The 12,484-nt window shown below is 36.6% G+C and overlaps 1 protein-coding gene across 10 annotated transcripts in view; it reads right to left on the bottom strand.

Moving 5' to 3' along the window:
* The window catches only part of LOC115222488, a 961,211-nt gene that overhangs the window by 944,584 nt on the left and 4,143 nt on the right, over positions 1 to 12,484 (bottom strand). The window lies entirely within an intron of this gene.

The raw sequence follows: 12,484 nt of genomic DNA, 5'->3' as shown, positions 1-12,484 counted from the left end.
CAGAAACAAGTCCTACCATAGTAGGCACATTAGGTATGATAAAAAAAAATATTCAGACAAATACATAACAAAAACACTCGGACTTACAAATATATATAACATACAGAAAATTGCACTACTGTGCACTGCACACATCCTACGCAAAACACTTTCAATTCAGTAACAATACGAGAATCACAAAAAACCACAGCACATACCCAAGGCACACTGAGCTGCGCTCGGTAGTGAAGTGAAAGCACTACTGTGCACTGCCCACATCCTACGCAAAACACCTTCAATTCAGTAACAATACGAGAATCACAAAAAACCACAGCACATACCCAAGGCACACTGAGCTGCGCTCGGTAGTGAAGTGAAAGCACTCTATAAAAATAAAACTACTGAATAATAATAATAATAATGATAATAATAATAATAATAATAATAATAATAATAATAATAATAATAATAATGATAATAATAATAGCAACAACAACAACAACAACAACAACAACAACAATAATAATAATAATAATAATAATAATAATAATAATATCTGTTGACACTCTACTGCCAACTGAAATATTATTAGAATGAGATAACAGGCTCATTGTTCTATTTTAACATGCTTGAATAAACCGCTGTTTAATCAAGACTCCTACTCAGTTTAAGGGGAGAAGAAAAGCTATAAAGAGGATCAGAATATTGAACATTTCTCCCTAATTAGTTAAAAAAAGGAAAAAATCTATGTGTTATAAAATTTACAGTTAGCATGTAGTACTCTGCTTATTCATATGTTTTGTGGTATTCCTTTAACATTCATTCCTTCGTCTATTATTAGACTTTCGAACGAAATAATTATCTGACACATGAATAATTTAAAACTGTTTTATTTCGAATAAAGAAATCAATGTAATGAATTAGCTAGGACTTACTCGTGGCATAAATCAGATCGATCATTTTCCCGATGATAACGACGGACTAAATGCATTTTTGAATGAGCAACATCTTCCGTGGTGACTTTTATGGGTCTTATTTTAACACATATCCAGTAGACATCTTTCAATATCAACGAGTAAAGTAATTAATAAACATGAGTCATGAAGACGATCTAAGTGAGAGGGCATTTAATAATACTCATTAGTAAATTAAACAGATCAGAAGTAAAGTAAGGCTTAAAGATGTTTGAGAGACTAAACATTATCTCGATAATTTATTGTTGAAAGAATTTAAAAATGGAAAACGAAATGATCTTAAAAGACAGGATGTTTGCTGTTGTTTAGCTTCATTTCAACTTTGATTGAACAGACCTATGAATAAAGGCTTTCCAACCATGGCTCCGCCATTCTTTACTTGAGACATGCGTATTTAAAACACTATCAAATGACTTTATCTTTTTAGAACAGAGTAATTTGAAGATATGCTTGCTATTTCTAGCAAGTCGAACGACCACTTAGAGATTCATTCGTTTTTCTGTATGGGTGGCTTTGCATAAAATTCTTTATAAACAATGTAATTTAATGTCACGCATAAAGAATAATGTTCCAAGGTTTTTCCATAAAAGACCAATCTAATCAATATGTGCTGGACACAACGGACTCTACTACCTATCGATTGGTTTAGAATCTTGTTCATAATAATTTATGAGTATTCCTAAAGGACGCTGAGTATAAAAATAAACCAAACCCAGTTAGAAGTCTGGAAAAGGCGACAGCTGTTCTGGAGAATAAAAGAAAAACATTCTAATACGTTTATGCAATTTCAGCGATTTATGTTTGCAGATGATACTAGATCGAATTGTTTTCTGCTAAATATCAATTCTTGGACGTTGTGTTACACCTACGTTCATTAATAAATGTGAACTGCATCAAAATGAATGCATTGAAGAGAGTCTTTTAAGATATGGGATATAACTAGTAACTATGGTAACGGTGAATAAGTAGGGAAGATGACTACTAGGTAGAAGAAATGTAAATAGTATTACAGGGAATTTATCATGATTTGTGAATGTCGTTACCGTTTTCTTGTTTCTGCTCGCTATTTTCCCTGCTTTTGTTGCTTCATGATGTTATTTTTAGTTTTTGTTATCGTTGTAAATGTTGATGCTGTGTGTTTGGACTAGTGTATGATGTGTGTATACATGCATGCATACACATAGGTAGATAGATAGATAGATAGATAGATAGATAGATAGATAGATAGATAGATAGATAGATAGATAGATAGATAGATAGATAGATAGATAGATAGATTGGTTGATTGATTGACTGATCGATTGATTGATTTGCACACACACACGCATGCGCACGCACGCACACACATGCATACACATATACACACACATAAACTCGTGCGAGCGCATGCCTGTTCTATCCTGTCATTCGCAGCAAATTGAAACACGAATAATTAGGTAAATATTAGCTATGTGTGTGTTCGTATATGCATATAGTTGTTGTTATTCGTGTTGCACTTTCATTTTTGTACATGTTGTCATTTAGACTTATGAACAAAAGAGTTCCAGCTATTACCATTTATTCTTTTACTTATGTATATGGACTCCAGCACCACATTATCTAAAGTGACCTTTCTTAAGATTGTTTGGTGTGATTTGAAGGATATTTGCCCTATATGATTAGAAGATTGGCTGACAACGTATAGGTTGATTACAGCAATTGTTTAGCCAGAGTAATCGGGCTAAAATATAACAGTGGAAACCTTATATCTTTGTAATATTGGTTTCAAATTTTGGCACAAGGCTAGCAATTTCGGGAAAGAAGTAAGTCGATTACACCAGCCCCAGTGTTCAGCTGGTACTCATTTCAATGGCCTCAATGTTCAATCAATATTTATTTTATCGACACCCAAAGAATAAAAGACAAAGTCGACCTTTGCAGAATTTGAACTCGGAACGTGAAGACAGACGAAATATCACTAAGCATTTTGTCCGTCATGCTAACGGCTCCGCTAGTTCAGCGCTCTATATCTTTGTAATATTGATTTCAAATGTTGGCACAAACAAGCAAGAGCAAGTTCGGCGGAGGGGTAAATTGATAACATCGACCCCAGTACTCAGTTGGTATTATTTTATCAACCCCGGAAGAGAACTTTACAATACTTTAGATGGCAAGTAAAATCTCTCGGTCCATTTTTTAACCCAAGACTATGTCTGTCAAATAGACGAGCTCTGAAAAAATCCATCTAACAAGTGGCGATCACGCCTGGTTAATCTGGGTTCCATCCTTACTAGTATCCTTACCCAACCTCTCTATGATTAATTGTATGAGGTGAAACTTGTCTTGGTTGGTGCATTTTGCACATCATCATCATCGTCGTTCAGGTCATCGACGATAAGCGCCAACCTGCTTGCTAACACTATAACCAAACTATTGGAATGTGCGCTTAGAGTTATGGGCTGAAATTTATCAATGTAATATCTCGTTTGAATTCTTTCTTTCTCGGTAACGCTGCCGCTTCTCAACTCCCAGAACTGGAAATTCTCTTGTTCTGCTGTCAGTTGCGATAAATACCTGCCAAGACATCCATTGCAAACAAGTCTGACATATATAAGTAAAGCTCGTAAGGCAACCAATCCAAACGAGACAATTTGCCCGCCATTATTTCCACTATTTCCGCGGCTGTTATCGGTTTTTCGCAACACTTTGTCTCTCTAGTTGATAGTCATAACAGACCGTTGAGATAGACAGTGAATTGCATCCTGTTATCTGACCTGCTACATATCATCGAGCAGTCGACGGAAATGCTACAGGCGTCCATAATTCCCCACCCCACTGGAATAATGAATCGTAGCTTTATTGTCATGTTGCGTCTCCGCCACTCTAGCCCATCAAATGGTTTTTTTTCTTCACATGCCTGAGCGCTAACAACTCGAAGAGTCATGCTTTAAGTTGCTTAACTACTAGAGAGCCAACCTCAACGCGTGCACGTCACTACTGAAGCCTTGCTTACGACCCTCTTCTAAGTTTCTAAATAGTTCACCCTCTATCTTAGTTTTCGTGAATGCTACTGCTTACTAAACTTAATTTATTCTACTTTAAACGCTTTTCCACTGTGAACCACTATTAACGATTGCATTCATTAAAACTGCTTAGCGAACTAGTTAACACGATCTTTTAAGCTTGGAGCACCAGGAGCGACGCGTTCAGTTTCCAGTAACAATGTCCCTACCAACGAATTCCTTGATGGCAGCGTTTTTTTTTGCTACTGTTCCTTCTATTGTTGATGTAGTTACCGTTGTTGCTGTTGCTGCTGCTGATATTACAGTTGCTTTCACGGATGCTTGTTTTATTGTTGTTGTTGTCATTGTTGTTGCTATTATTGTTGCTGTGGCAGCATGTTACTCTTGGTGCTGGTGTTTTGTTGCTGATATTTTTGATGCATTGATGATGGTGTCGGCAGCAAAGGAGGGGATCTCCCCTCTCTTCCCACCTTTACTGTGGACGGAAAGCCTTCTGATGGCTTGTATCACCATACGTAATTCCGAGACTGTGCCTTCTGAGCAAGCTGATAAATTGTCCAGGTCCGGCGTAGCTTCCATAATTTCTTGTTTATTTATTTTTTGTTTTTTGTTTATGTGTGCGTGGGGGGGGGGGCTCAGTACGTTTTATCCTCTATACAGAAGAGAACAGGCGACACCAACCATTAGCTGTTTACTTCTGGAGGAATATCGGCCACGCATATTTTCACTACTTTCCAAAGTAGACTGATACGAAGACTAGTTCGTCTTCTACAGGGTTGTTGTGAAGTGCTTCCTGGTTTCACCTTTCATTTTAAATCTCACTTCAACAGTGGTAAATTTTTTCCTACAACGGCTTTGGTGTTAGTATCCCAAATTAATCTGATACCCTTTTTATGTCGCTTGCTCTGTTTCCTTCTGGTTTAACATTAAGTTTAGAGTAGGCAAAAGACCATAAATTGAAGGTTCAGTTTATACAATCCAAGTATTTGATTGATTCTTATGTTAACGATCTTGAAAGAATTGAAACAAGCTTGACGTTTGCAGTACTGTATATAAATTCAGGACACGAAGCATTTTGTCCGGCATTTTACTGATTCTGCATGTCCAAAAATTAATAATTCTGATGATCTGAACGATGTCGACGACGAATATATTCATGGGATAGGGGTGATGATAGTCACACTCTTAATAATTTTGATAAATACCATAATCGTACTGAAGAAATCACCTATAACTGATCACACACACACACACATATGTGCGTGTTTAGCATATAACACATGTTTAGTGTTGATTGAAGAGAAAGTAGACATACCAACTTGCCGGGTGATCCTGTGAGTACACGTGTGACCAAAATAGACATGTATGTGCGTATGTGTGTATGAATGTATATACGCATGCATACATATATATAAATATGCAGAGGCACATACATACATACATACATACATACATACATACATACATACATACATACATACATACATACCCGGAAGATACTAACCAACACACATAATTTCCACATCAACAGTGACGTAGACCGCCTCTACCTAAAGCGAAAACAAAAGGGCAGAGACAATATCGATTCAGACTGCCTTTGAACATTGTATCATATCTCTTTGGCAATGCCTTTTGACTAATAAGTGTTGAAGTCTATTCCTTGACCAAGTTTGCATACATGAGGCTGATAACATCGTAAGATTTAGAAAGCAGCTCCTTGAGCAACATTCCTTGTCTATTCTCCTTAAATACATAGCCAATGAAGTTGCACGACTCTACTGTGTTGTATCATCAGATGAAAGGATGAGCGTATATCAGCAGAAGACCATGCATGAACATGTTAACAGAAAGCTCCGGGATGATAGCAACATTGATCATCAAAGCAGTCTATCATGGACCAACAACCGGAGTACTATCTACCACTTTGAAAGGTATGCGTTTGCAATCCAAGAACAAGAAATATCAACCAAATATTTAATGCACAAATGGAACAGAGACGCAGGAAAAGCACCAAACTGTGATAACCGATGCAAACTTTGTGGAGTTAACACCGAAGATATCGCCTACATCATAAGCAGTTGTCCGAAAATGTCATTGTTTTATCTGCTAATGAGACATGATGTCCTAGCTAGGGCATTGTATAATAAGATCCGTCAAAAGAACAACCCTGAGGACAAAGAAACAAGAATCCACAGTATGGCAGAAGCCAAAGTCACTCATAATAGACTGGAGTACCGGTAGAATGTCCCTGAGAAAACTCAATAAAATGTAAACATAATAGACTTGTCATAGTGATTTGAGATAGACAAGAGAAGCTGCGTACACTTGTGGAAATCAGCTGCCCAGCCGATGTTAACATAAAGCTAAAGATCAGCGAAAAAGAAAATACCTACGCTGAACTATTGAGAAATCTACAGTTACTCTATCCAGATTACAAATTCAGGTTTATACCTGTAATTTATTGGGTCACTGGGATGTGTAACACACTGCCTAAATACCAATCTTGAGAAATTACGCTTTTGAAAACTAGAAATGGGATAGCTGATTCGAAGACGAAAAGATCCAAACCATCACTGGAACTGTAAAAAATCTGTAAGACTTTCCAGAAGTTTATCATTTAAATATATATGAGCATGCATAGACATGCAGCTATATTCATGAGAATACATACCAACAACAAAACCTACAAATCTGCACATGTACATACATACATGTGAAGGTGCATGGCTCAGTGGTTAGAGTGAAGGCACATGGCTCAGTAGTTAGAGTAAAGGCGCATGGCTCAGTGGTTAGAGCGTCGGGCTTACAATCATGAGATAGTGAGTTCGATTCCCGGACCAGGCTGTGTTGTGTTCTCGAGCAAGATACTTTATTTCACGTTGCTCTAATTCACTCAGCTGTAGAAATGAGTTGCGACATCACTGGTGCCAAGCTGGATCGGCCTTTACCTTTCCCTTGGATAACATCGGTGAGGTGGTAGGGGAGGCTGGTATGCATGGATGACTACCTGTCTTCTTCAAACAACTTTGCCCGGACTTATGCCCCGGAGGGTAACTTTCAGGGTGCAATCTCATGATCATTCATGACCGAAGTGGGGCTTTACCCTTTTCTTTACATACATACATACATACAAAAATTCAAATGAAGTACTCATGGATCTAGGCAAGAAACTTGTTTTTCTCTATTGGCATGAAATCTTGAAATAAAACTGAGTAATGATATACATACATACATACATACATACATACATACATACATACATACATACATACATACATACATACATACATACATCTATGCATGTCAACATCAAACGAGCAGGTGAACAGACCGTTTAAAAATGTCCTTTTGTGCAATTTCTTCCATAATTATGCCGACTCTCGAGCCAAAATCAGTAACCAAATGATTTCTTCTTTTATAAATAAGAGTCTGCCTTTTACGAACCAACTTAGCGTTATTGAGACCAGATTATAAATTTTATCTTACACCCTGTGGAATTTTGCTTTTAATATCCTGACTGATATTGTTAAGAATTCCAATACAAGTATTACTACAAAATCTGTAAGTTACTTAAGGTGGCGTTAGTACTCTTCCCATTTCACTTAGTCTTTACAAATAAGTCAAGATTTACTGCTGTGGTATGAAAAAGTCTGAGATGATCCTTCTGTTGTTTATATGAAGCGGCTAAGGGGATACTGGGACGAAATTCTGCAACAAGCATCTTGCTTTGAAAAATATCGCTTTCAGATAGCAGTTGTTATTCCATCTCTCGTGACGCTATCCAATTTTCTCAAAGTACTAAGAACCATCCAAATTATCAAATAAACGCAAACTATGTGGAAAACTAAACTTGAAGAAAGGGTCAACAATCTGCGCCGCCATATTGGAAGGTTAACACCAATAATAAAATATAAGGGGAATAATAGTTCACACCTCTTATGCAAAATAAAATAAAATTCTACGGCGACTCTACATACCAAGCTCCTGAGTGAAATGAGGAAGAAAAACATTATCTTTAATAAAGCCACTTCTAAAAATTAAGAATCATCCTGGTATAAGATCCGGAACGATTTCAACCAGAATGCATCGTTGCTAAAAACAGTTCAGAAGGAATACTTTGACATTATCTACAGTAAAACATACACAATTGACCCTGAAACCTTCAAACTACATAATTGGAAAATAGGTAAGCTACATAACTGGAAAAGTTATGGAAGAGACTTATTCTAGTACGAGAAAACCATTAATATGTGTATTCAAAAGAACTGTGGAAAGCCAGATTGACGTAACAAATTTGGTTTATATAGCACGGACGAATCTTATAGCCAAGGATAAAACCAACGAGTTGGCAGAAAGCTATATATATATTGTGTGCCTACATATTTTATACAAACTTTACACAAGCTCTCTCAATCAATACCTCCAGGATCAGTACGCATATGAAAAGAAACGAGAGTGGGGGTTACTCGAAGTAAGAAAACTGCAGAAATCTTGTGACAGTTTGGGTTTATTATAGGAAAACATTCGACTCTATTCCCACTCATGCTTGCTGAAGTCTCTAAAATTGGCTAAAGTATCAATTGTAATAGTCACTGTCACTGAAATTCTCACAAATCTCTGGGCAATAATCCTTACAGAATGATCGTCTCCGATGTTACAGGGAATGTTCGAAGGAAACGTTTTTCTGTATTTCTTTTGGCATTAAATTTGTTATCATTTCCCTTATATGAATCCAGTGGTTATATGCTAGGGTATATAATGCTATTGATACCAACGTAACCCATAATTTGTGGATAATCTGAAGATCTATGCTAAAAATGCTACAATGCCAAAAAGCAAACCAGCATGAGTTAATATTTTCTGCTGACATTGGAATGGAATTTGGCCAAAAGAAGTATTCATATTTGACAGCTTAACGTGGAAAATCAATCATGCCACTCCCTGCCAAACATAGAAATCAACGGTCTCTCTATCTCTCATAGTCCACACTGTGTATACAGGTAATTATAGGCTTTGAGGAAAATTTATCATAAGAACGTGTTGTGAACAAAGAACATTATATCAGACTTAGAAAACTAAGGTAATTGTGTACTCTCTTCTTACAAAAGAATATTCCACAAGGCATTTGCAGTACCAGTGCTGATAACAATATTTGTGATCTGATAACAATAATTGTGGTCCCCTGATAACAATATTTGTGGTCTGCTGATAACAATAGTTGTGATCTGCAAAAGAAATCTAGTCCATAGATATTAAACGGGGAAGATCCCGACATCAACTGAAAACTTCTACAAAATAGTGATATAGACAGGTTCTCTCTAAGAACTAGAACATTGTCCTGATAATGCAAGATCCTTTTCTTCAGTTTTCCTGGGCTTTTGGTCTTGATAGCCGTTCGAAACTGTTTCAGCAAGTTGTCATAGTACTTTCCATTAATGGTGTGACTCTTTTGAAGATGGTCGATAAAAACGATGCATTTTGCATCCGAAAAGGACTGAGACCATCGCCTTCCCTACATATGAAACGACCTTGGCCTTCTTTGGAACAGGTGAAGAAGGGTGTTTCCACGGCATGGATTGTCTCTTTGTCTCTGGCTCAAAGTGATAAACACAACACTCATCCTGGGCTAGGAAACATTCAACGAAAACTGCTCGATATGCCTCAAACAACGTCAGATTTTCCAGTGACGAGATCAGCCTGCTGCGTTTTTTATCAGGTGTCAAAGGACGTGACGCCCACTGAGCAGAAACCTTAGTCATGCTAAGTTCATTGTGCATAATATTCTCAGCTATTTCGCCTGATATGCTAATAACATTGACTATTTGATTTATAGTCAATCGCCTGTCATCCATCACCATGTGGTGAACACGATCAATGTTTTCCTTGGTGGTGGATACTGCTGGACATTCAGACCTTGGTTCATCTTCAAAACTCTCCCTTCCTCTCCTAAATTTAGCTATTCACTTTTGCACTATATATAAAGCTAGTGTCATCCCCTAATGTAGCAACCATGTCAGTATTAAATATTCTTGGGAGCTAAACCCTTTTTCGGCAGGTTCTTGATAACACCGCGATGCCAAATTTTGTCCATTTTCAAGAGAAGTCGCTAGTAGTTACTTTTAAAGTCTTATTTGAACAGTCAGGTGTCTGTTTACCTGAAAAGAAATAATGCGCATATTAATAAAAAGAGTTTGAAATTAATGCATGCAAGATTTCATTGCGCTAACATCATTCCTTCATAGTCAGCCTATGTACTTCTCAGTACACAGTCGTATGGACACCCTCATTTTGGCAAATTAATGCATGTTTATATGGCTTCACAATGACAGCAAAACACCGCCTTGTAGGTTACAGAAGAATTAAAGTAAGACAAAACAATGTAAACAATTTCACGGTTGGTTTTGAAAATAGCTAAAGGGATCGTCGTTCTACGGAAATCATCTTTCATTTCTCAATGCTTATTACCTGCCAAGAAAAGGCCATAACAAAAACAAAAAATGTTTGAAGATAATTAAAAAAGAAGATTGGAATAGAGACTGATCACCCTCAAACGAGGACCGAAAATCGTCAGCGAAAAACTTCGGATTCAGAAGAAAGTTGCAAAAAGTAAAAGGATTGACTAGAAATTCAATTGAAACGATTCAGTTGTCTACAGAGACACGACAAGACAATCAATAAACATTACGACGGCTACTTCTCAGGAAGATATAGCGTTATTCTGGAGGAAAATGTGAAACCATCGGAGTTTAATAACGGAACGGAGTAGTTACAAGTAATCCGAAGAAAATATTGTCTTTGTATAAAACAAAAAACAGTCAATAGCGACACTCCTGAGACTGTGATGAAAAAAATCGGGATTAGAAACGAGCCAGAAAGAGAGTTTATTGTAGGATACCTAAACGAAAGAAAAATTACCTCCAAGTTCTCAATAGAGACATAAACCTACCAAGCTGATTAGCGATAGCAGATACAAAACTCACAGCCAAAAATAATGCTATTCACTTGCTAAAAAGTTGCCAGCCAATTACATACCAGAATCTCGTGTATAAAATATTTTTAGTATATTGGAAGCTGTCCTTCCAGGATTACTTTGATAGTAATATCATTACTGCTGGACAAAGAGCTGGAAAGAATGGAGTTTGGAGATGTGCAAGACAACTCTGGATCGAGAGAACTGTGATGTTAGAGGTACTTCAGCGTAAGAAGGAACTTGGTGCAGTCAATCTGGATTACACGAAAGCATTTGACTCTACTCGTAGACGTTCTTGCTAAAGTTTCAGATAATATTATCAAGGACATAAACAAGATGACTTTGTCAAGGGCAACCATTCTGAAGTTAAGCACAGGAAATTAGTTTTATTATCACCTATAAGATATAGCATTGCAGATTATTTGGGGGAGGGCAGCAATGATGCTGTATATACTTTTAATAAATACTTTGTCCGTTTTGTGAAGCAAATCTGAAAGAGAAGCACCAGCTAAACACATCGCCTCTTTTTAGATGATCTGAAAATATATGCCAAAATATGGACGATATGAAGGAAAATCTTGGTTTAGTTATGACATTCTCAAACGATATAAAGATGAAATTTGGCCAGGATAAAAGTTCCTGAATGGTTTGTAAAGGGAAGATGAACTATAAACCCATCTGGTAACATAATTATCAATGGTCCAACTATTTCTCTGATATCTGATTAGGATACTTAAAATACATGTAAATTTTCCTGTGATGGAACGTATAAGAAGGAGCATGTGACTGGGAATATAACACTAGAATAAGGAAAATATTAGCCTCAGAAATTTACGCAGGTAAATATCGATAGCCTTTGTGTGTTTGTTGTGACGGAATACATACTAAGCTTTGGGTTATTCGATTAGATGCCAGATGAAATTCATGCTATTAATGTTAAAATATAAACTGGCACCAGGAATTTACATATCAGTAATGATATAGTTTGTCATTACGTAAAACAAAAACAAGACTGTAGAGACGGAACATCGATCTAAACAGTCTTTCAAATTCTATCATATCCTTTCAGCATCTAATACAAACGCCGAAGGAACAAGTGTGCATGCATGAGTCTAGAAATTCTGAAGGAAGGTTTTAGTTGATGCCATTGATCCTAGTAATTTACTGCTATATAATTTTGTCGATCCTGAAGGTTGACCGGTAAAATTAACCCCAGGACAATTGACTTCGAAACGTAAAGATCCAAAAAAAATAGCACAAAGTATTTTCTTAAGTGCGCTAATGTTTCTGAAAATCCAGTAATATAATATAATTAAAAACATTATAAAAAATAATGATGAAAATATACAATATTAATTCTGTACACATTCACACTAACGTAGACACAGACACGCACACAAATATAAAAGTTTATAGAATAGTAATGTATTTATATGAACATTTTTGAAACTAGCGACCTCTCCATTGGTCACCGGACAACTTCTTTAGTCTTGACAGAGAAAAACAATGTCAAGCTAACTCAACACATTTTCACTTCGATATGACAAAATCTACTGTGC

The sequence above is a fragment of the Octopus sinensis genome, linkage group LG2 (genome assembly GCF_006345805.1).
Source record: "Octopus sinensis linkage group LG2, ASM634580v1, whole genome shotgun sequence".
In the NCBI taxonomy this organism is placed as follows: Eukaryota; Metazoa; Mollusca; class Cephalopoda; order Octopoda; family Octopodidae; genus Octopus; species Octopus sinensis.
Note: the sequence above shows the minus strand (reverse complement) of the source record. Positions and strands in the feature narration are given on the sequence as shown.